The following is an 8,440-nucleotide window of genomic DNA, read 5'->3' on the forward strand; positions in this document are numbered from 1 at the left end:
ATAAGTGGAGACAGTTCTCTTCTTGAAGTGGCGATAACATGCCACCTGTATGTGAATGAGTGTGCCCGAGTGAGCTGAGGTGGCTTGGCATTTGCCAGCTCCCAGCCCTGTGAGGGACTGTCCCCATGCAGCGTCCCCTCCCTCCCTGTGTCCTTGAGCAGCCTGCATGCTCCGGCTGGCTCTGTGTGTGGGGGCTGCAGCTCAGGCTGGGGTTTCCATGAAGCATGGGGAAAAGGCTCCAGGAAAAGGCAGGAGCAGGATGCAATGATCCCACCTCACAATAGGAAATGCCTCTTGCTGTGGTCAACATGCCACCTTGCCCTTCTCGACAGGGCCATCATGTGTTCCTGCTGCCAGGCTCTTTCTTCCCCAAGAAACAGGGACTGTGACAGCAAAATGCACCAGGACAGAAGAGCCCCAGCAGCCTCCCCTCTCAGCAAGAAGGGCAAATGGAAGAGTTCAGCTAAAGGTTAAAAAAAGTAAAGATTCCCATTGCTGGGCACCCTTTGGGATGTGCAGCTTGTGTTCCCTGCTGACCCTAATGGCCCTGACAGAGGCCCACGATGCTCAGCGTCTGTTCCTGATCCGGGATTGTTGCTCTTCAGGGAGATCAACCTCATGGCCCTCCTTTGGCTGGCAGGTATCCGTTCTGGAGTGAAGCAAGGCACACTTGTATAAAGTAAATAGCAGAAATCATTCTGAAATCACTGGTGTCAAGCAGCTGTATTTAGAGTGGGGCAAAGGTGGGATGTTTCTCTGCAAGTTTGTTTTGTTGTGGTTTTTTGTTGGTTGGTTGGGTTTTTGTTGCTATTTGGTTTGTTGGGGTTTTTTTTGTAGTTTGGGATCTTTTTGTTACTGTTCTTTGTTTAGAAGTTTTTTGTGTTTGGGAGGGTTTTATATTTCTTCTGGGTTTTTTGTTTCTTGTTTCAGGCTTTATTTGGAGAGGATTTCAGGTGTGGTTACAGCTAGCCAAAGTAAAAAAAAAATTTAAAAATCCACTAGCCTCTTTGCCCTCTGGCTCTGGGATCAATAGCTAACATCTCTGGTGCCTCCACAGCCTCCTAAACTCTTTACTGGGAAACAAGCATTTCTCTTCAGGGCTTTATATTATTATTATTATTATTTCATAATTGTTTTTAAAATAATATTATTATTACTGTTGTTATTAATAATATTACCATTTCAGTTGACTGCAAATGAGATTCTCTCCACTAAACTGTCTTTACTTCCAGCCTCTCTTACCATCAGCTCTGCTGTTGACTTTGTGGCAGCAATCCCACAAAGTCCTTTGGCTTTTGAGACAGGTTAATCTAATAAGTGTTTTCATTTTTAATCTTTTTTTTTTTTCCAGTAGCATCACATGTCTGCTGAGGAAACTTTGACTGTATTCCCTCACAGCTTAGTGTCACAATGGTGCCAGTAGCTGTGAACCTCCAGAGTGGATCTCCTGGCCTGTGCAGCCAGAGATGATGGGAGTTTCTGGACTCCAGGAGCACAGCCCTGTAGTTCCTTGCCCCTAGAAGAGGAGCACCAGGGCATTGTGTGAGTGTAGGCTTTTCTTAGAAAGGAAAATTAAGCAATAAACATCCACAGAAATAAGACATTTAAACATTCCAAGTAATTGATACCAGGAAAAAATATGATACGATGAAATCTATTCCTGCAATAAACTGTCCATTAGTTGGGCCATCAGCATAACCCTAATCTAAAGTTATGAGGATCCATTACAGATATAATCAAATACAATTTTCTATATTCCATGAATCAAAAGCACCATATGTATTAAGAGCCTAGTTTGTCTTTTTGTTCCTGCCTTCTCCTAGAACTGTGTATATCTGATTTCTTGTGTTATATTGCTCTGATGTCTGCTAAGGGCACCATGCCCTAGAAATTCACATTAAATAACTGAGAGCGAGTACTAGAAATGAAAAAAGTGAAATACTATCTAGACAGCTGGAAGTAAAAATATGAAAAGTGTTGCACTTACAGAAGGAAAAAAAGCCTATTTTTATGACTTGAATAGACAGCCTGGTATAAAGAGAAATTTCTCACCCAAGATCAGACATACAGCTGGGATGTTGGAACCGCAGCGTGCTGGGCACCGTACAGACACCAGCCCCAGAGAGCAGCGGGATGTGGCTGCAGGTGCCAGGTGGGCGAAGGCACGCGTGCTCCCAGACCTGCTGGGTGAAGGGTCACTTCGGCCCAGGACGGTTTTGGTTCATAAGCACATTTGCATTGGGCTTTTAATGGAGACCCTGCAGACAGGCCTGTGGCCGGATATGTCTGCAGCTGTGAACTCTCCCACTATGAGGGCTGCTCCTTTCATCCTCAGTGGCCTGACTTCCAACTTGTCCTTTTTTCCTTTGTTTTGGGCATTTTTCCATTTCTCACCATTGGCTAGCATACCCCTCTCCAACAGCCCCTGCCCAGGTCCCTGCTGGCCTGTCCTTGCTCTGCTCAGCTGGAGATGTCCAAGCAGGTCTGCTCCTGTCCAGTTCAAGGACATACCCTAGGCCTGACAGATGTTTCTGGGAACTTGTGGCCAGGAGACACTTCAGCAGGAGAGCCTGAATGGAGCTGTCGTGGTTTGTAAGGGTTGATGCTTACTGCCAAGAGTTCCCCCCATCTCTGAGCACAGTTTTCCAGAAAGGTGTGTGTGACCTGCCTGTGGCCCAGCACAGGGGCTCTAATGTGTCGGCAGGAGCCTGGAGCCATCTCCTGTCCTTGCCACCTCATCAATTCTCCAGCTGTTTTCTAGTCCCATCTTAAAAAAAAAAAACCTTTTCTGTCTCTCCAGACAAGCCCCCTGGTTTATCTGTGTTCTTTTCCATAGGTGTCTCTCCATAAAAAGGGATGCTTTAATTTATTCATGACACATGATTTTCTTGTTGCTTTCTCCAGTATTACATGCGTACCTCCATGGCTGACCTGCACTGTTTGGCTTTGCAACTTCCTGCTGGGAAGACCCTCCTCTAAAAGAGAACTTGGACACTGTGTCACTGCTGGTGCTCTGGATCCACTGTGTATCTTGGCTCCATCGGCTGGACAGGCGTTGGGGGTACTGGTTGGTCTCTTGGTTCTTGCCCTCTGTAATATTTCACCTTGTGCCATGGGCAGCTGTGAATTCCCAAGGGCGAGTGTCCCTGCATGGCCTTGCCCTGCTCAGGGAACCTGTCTGAGGCTGGGGAGAGGGTTTGCTGAGTGAAGCTGAAGCAGTGGTGGGTCTTTTGTGCCAGCATGGGGACCAGCTGTCAGGGCATGTTGCAGGCTTGCTGCTAAATTCTAGGGTGAGGAGCAAATGATTGTAAAAGGATAATATTCTGTTGATAATTTGGATGAGTTAGTGGCTGTGTTATCATCCTAAGTTAATCAGTGGATGTGAGATGAGAGTCCTGCCACAGGGGCTAGGAAGTGCAAGCCTGCTGAGAGCACCAAGTGGGAGAGGGGTAACAGCTGAGTGGGATGCTGCCACAGCGAAGATGAGAGAAGGAGTGAAACCTGATATTGGATTTCTTTGCTAAGAGCTGGGGATCAGCCAGCTAACGAGGCAGTGAGTTCTGAGGGCAGAGGAAGAGTTTGGGACATGGTTAGTGCTCATTAGCAGCCAGAGACATGAGAGCTCTCAGCACCCTGGTGCTTTGGGCTGGCCAAGCCTTTGACTGTCCCTGGAAGGAGGGCTCGCATGCTGCTCCGGGCAGCACAGCTCCCAGCAGCCGTGACCGCTCCTCAGCCAGAACAGCTGCTCTTGAAGCTGTGAATGCTAAAGGCTTGAGAAATTAATTTTGCCTGTCAGAGATTCAAATGTACGTGTGTGAACTGTGGTTCAGCAAGGTATGAACCCACCTGGCTGCGCTCCAGCTCCAGGAGCGCCGCTCACCGCAGGGGACGGGAGGCCAGCAAGTACCTGCCAGTGTAAGCTGGTATTGTCTTCCACATAAAACATGCCCTTAATTAATAGCTAGCATGAACCTAAGCCACTATCTCTGTTATCAATTTGTGGATGTGGTTGGATTGTCTGTCTCCCAGGACAGTAATATCCCTTCATCTTACTGCAAATTGCTCACAGCATCCTTCTATTACACAGGCTTAATGCTTGAAAAATAGAGATTTAATACTCTACCGTATCAGACTAAGTGAGGTCAAAGCAATTCATATTCACGATCCCACAAAGCTCCCTGATGGTGTTCCTGTGAGGAATATGATGTGGAGGATGCAAACCAGTGAGGTCCTGCCCAGCTCACAGCTGGCCCGCACCAACAGGGATCAGGACAGCCACCCATGGTGGAAGTGTTGGCCCTTCCTTGGGAGGAGAGCAGGTGTGTGCCTGGGTGTGGTGGGTGGGGGCCTGAGGGGTCCCTGCCAGGCTGTGCCAGCCTCCTGCCCCATGTTGCTGCCACCCATTGCTGCATTCCTTGTTTTGAGGGGTTTTGCTAGAGCAGAATGGCAGCAGCCCATGTGTTTTGTGTGTGTGATAGGATCAGAAACTGCTTCAGGGGTTCTTAGGGTACTGGAGGTTCCCTGATGTGTTTTTAATCAGCTGGCTGAGCATAACTTGTGTGCAAGTTTCCTCCAAACTGCTGGTTGTCGTCTTGGCTCTGGGCAGAAAGCCTGGGAACAGCACATCCTGTGTTCACGTGTTTATTTTTGTCCTGAAAGGTATATATTTTGAGAAACAGGGAAGAGGAGACCTGTGCATTTGCCAGCAAGACACCGAATGGGGAGCTCAACTACCTCAGCACCAGAGCAACATGTCCTGTTGGGGAAGCATCAGTGCTGCCACGCTGGAGCAGGCTGCCTTTCACACGCACAGCACTGGGCAGCAGCACTGCCACTGAAAACACTGCTTCTCACAAGAAAGGGTTGTTCCCAAGTCTGAGGAATTCAGAGAATGAAACTCCTGGACTAAAATTAGTTGGTGCAGCTCACAGTGATGGCTATGCAAACATGCTAATTACAGCAGGAGAGGTGGCTATGGAGCCGCTGTGGTTCCCTGCTGGGACCACCTCCTGGTGACTAGCGGGCATGCAGCGGTGACTGGAACCTCCGCAGAGAATGATTCGGGGAAGGGAAGTGCCGGGCCCGCTCTCCTCTGAGGCACGGTGACACGCTGATGAGTGCTGACGGGTGGCTAATTGCCCAGGGCAGGCTGACATAATGGAGCAGTTCTGAGAGCACCTCAGCTGCGGAGGTCAGCAGTGACGCAGAAGGCTTAATTTTTCATAGCGTGCTCCTTGTATCCTACAACTCCTCCTGTAATGGACTAGCAAATTACCACACTATTTAAAAGGCAGCAATTTATAACATTTTGATAACTGCGTGCTCCTGAGGGTATGTCATCCGTGCCTGCAGAGAGAACAAGTGAGAGCGCTGCCATCCCTGTGGCACGGGCACATGGGAGCACGCACACACGGACCTCTGCCATCCCAACACCTCCCCTCCAGCGCAGGTCAGAGACTCATCAGGCCTCCTGGAAAAGACCTCTGCCTCTCAGACATGGGCTGTCTCTGTCCCATTCCTGCTCATTTCAACATGTTTCTGGTTTAGGGACCCTGGTGATGTTCCAGTGCCCACCCAATGTCACTGTTCCCCACTGTGAGTACCTGGGGTTCGTGTGTGCATTGCTCTGGGCGCACCTGGCTGTTTCCATGTTTGCACTGCCTCCTATCACAGGGGAATTACTTCAATCCCCAAGGGATGTCCAAGTGGTTGTTCCCACAGAGGCACTGCCAGTATGAGAAAGGGGTAGGGTTCGTGGAACTGTACTGACCTGATCTACAAAGCCCCACAGTCAGCAGACAATTCTTTCAATGATCTCTTCTCACCTCTTTGGTGGGAATGCACCTTGGGGCTCCATCCCAGGTGCAGCTGCCCTCGTGTCTGTGCACTTTCTGCAGAAACACTCAGGCCACCACACACATCTGGGTGTCCCATTCACTATATTTCAGATACATGCTGCCCTGCTGTTGCTGCTGTGTTGCACAAACATCACTTCTGGTGCATGCAAGGGATCTGCCTTCATTTCTCACCAAGGAGTCTGAAGAGCTGAGTGCCCAAAGAATTTGCAGGGAAACATCCATCCCTCCCTCTCAAGTAACTAAGCTCTCACCCCTGGGTCATGGCAGCAGGTCAGCTCTTCCTGCACAAATTGGGCCCTCTGCAATTTCCTCACAGAAGCCACTACTTTCCACAGAACTGCCACGTGCCATGTCCTGGGAGGAAGGGAACACAAGATCCAAGTGCTGGTGTGGAGACCTGGCACAGATCCATCCCCTTGTCACACTGCAGGAGTGAGCAGGGCACAGGACAATGCAGGAGCAGGGAGCCACAGAGCTGCGTTTGTGCGGACAGTTTGCAGTGAATGTGCCCGTGGGTTTGACAGCAGAGTGTTCCTGCATTAGCACCACAGCAGCGGGTGTTATTAACTGTCTGCTTTCCCTCTGGAGTGGTGTAACTGCTCCATGCAGCAGAGATGCGTCCAATTAATCGGATGGATAAAAGTGGTTAATGCACCTTGGAGAAGCGTAATTTAATTGGAAATGATTATTATGTGCTGCTCTTATATAAAGAGTGTGAGAATCAGCACTAATGGCTCTGTATGAACATGACTTTTAATTGCTCTGTGGTTCTGTGATTTAAGCTTTTCTCTGGTTATGCTTTTGTTTCCCAGAGATCTTCGCTGGGATGCAATAACACACTGGGGTCCAATGAGGTACACTGCCATGAGTCAAGGCTGTCGCTCGTCTTTGTGGTGATTCTAGGGTGGAGCTTGAGTCCATGTTTTGCCTTTGAAACCCACAGGGATCGGCTCCTGGGAGCAGCATTCCTGGCTGGTGGTGTCAGCCCCCAGCTGCCCTGGCAAAGGCTGTTCCGTGCTGTGCTGTCCCGCTCAGCATTGCCTCCTGCCCCATGTCTCTGCCATTCCAGCAGGGTCTGCAGGACGCTCCTTCCCTCGCGGCGCACAGGCCGCACCAGGGGCGGCACGCGTGGATGAGCAGGAGGAAGGGCACGGGCAACTGTGGCGGCTCCTCGCTGCTCCCACACGGGATGTGGGTGCCGTAGGGTTACGGCTGCCCGTATCGGCAGCAGGAATGGAGTTCCAGTAAGTCCCCCTCCACAGGATGCTCACCCGTGGAGCTGATCAGCAGTGACTGTAAGAGAGATGGAGAATGGAGACTGTATAGCCTGCAAAGAAGACAGCAAACCAAGGAAGGGAAACGTTCTCCCACACAAAGCTGTGAAACACCCCCGGTTCACAGACCACTTGTGGTATCTTTTACAGCCCCTCCAGTTTACCAGAGTGGTGCTTATACAGGTGGGGAAAATGTGGTTTTGCAACAGCATGGAAAATGTCTGTGAGGAGACAAGATATCAAGCTGCCATCAGCACAAATATATCTGTGCCTTGTTTTCCTGCTTTCCTGGCTTTGGACAAGTGCCACCACAACCAGCAATTTTCCTGTTCTTTTTTAGCTTTGCTTTCACAAGTATCTTAAACCAACTCCCTCCATCCCAGCAGAAACAGAATACACTGACGGGTATAGAATGAAAAAAAAAAAAAGTCAGGATTTTTAATCTGTCACAGAGAAACAGGGAGAGCCTTCATTGGGCTTGTGGTCGCAGATTTGGACACCACTGGCCTGGCTGTGCTCATGGGCCTTGCCCATGCCCATTCTCCTGGCCCTTCCAGAGGGGGTAGCTGTGGAGAGTGGTCTGGGCATTGCGGTTCCAGTTGTTTCCCACAGCAGATCACAGCGAGTGAGAGTCTCCTGGCTGCAGGCACATCGATCCACCTCCCTGGGAACCACCTGTGAACGTGGACGGGAGGAAAGGAGGTGGCTGTGGAGCACACATCCATCCTGTCCTTCCAGCTGCTGAGGGAGAGGCCGGGCTGGCCAGGTGCAGCCATGGGGGCTCAGGGCACTGGTGGTGCCTGGAGCTTTCCCAACACAATCTCATCAACAGAGATTCCTTTTAAAACCCGTCACAGGAGCCCCGGCAGTAAAGTTGTAACCCTGGGCACTGCCAGCCCAAGGGGGTGGGAGGAGTCTGGCTCAGACCCGGGGCAGGATGGGGGACAGTGGCCCAGGGGGGCCCAGCACACGGGCCGGGCAGCGGTGCTGTGCCTCGGTGTGCGCTCGTAAGTGGAGCTGATTTAATAAACAGCAGGAGTGTTTTCCCAGGCCACATGCTGAGCTGTATTCAAAATACATTTGTACGAACATCAATTTTTAATGCAATTTATGCCAAATGTTGTTGCAAAAAGCAGCCGTTAACATGACATTAATTCAATCACTGGAAATACAGTACGTGCTGCTAAATGAAAACATGTTATTAGTCAATTAGATTAACTGGATGTAACACTTCCAAACACAACGTAATATGGTTTCTACATGGTTAATTACGTTGTACAAATTACATGGCAATAAGGCTTAGCACTG

At 49.8% G+C, this 8,440-nt stretch overlaps 1 long non-coding RNA gene across 1 annotated transcript; it reads left to right on the forward strand.

The window, feature by feature from the left end:
• The first annotated feature begins 451 nt into the window (after positions 1–451).
• Positions 452–8,055, forward strand: LOC138118860 (uncharacterized). The gene is made up of 3 exons (XR_011155306.1): positions 452–469; positions 606–640; positions 1,352–8,055. It is a non-coding gene; the product is annotated as an uncharacterized lncRNA (long non-coding RNA).
• The last annotated feature ends 385 nt before the right edge of the window (positions 8,056–8,440 follow it).

The sequence above is a fragment of the Aphelocoma coerulescens genome, chromosome 14 (genome assembly GCF_041296385.1).
Source record: "Aphelocoma coerulescens isolate FSJ_1873_10779 chromosome 14, UR_Acoe_1.0, whole genome shotgun sequence".
NCBI lineage: Eukaryota > Metazoa > Chordata > Aves > Passeriformes > Corvidae > Aphelocoma > Aphelocoma coerulescens.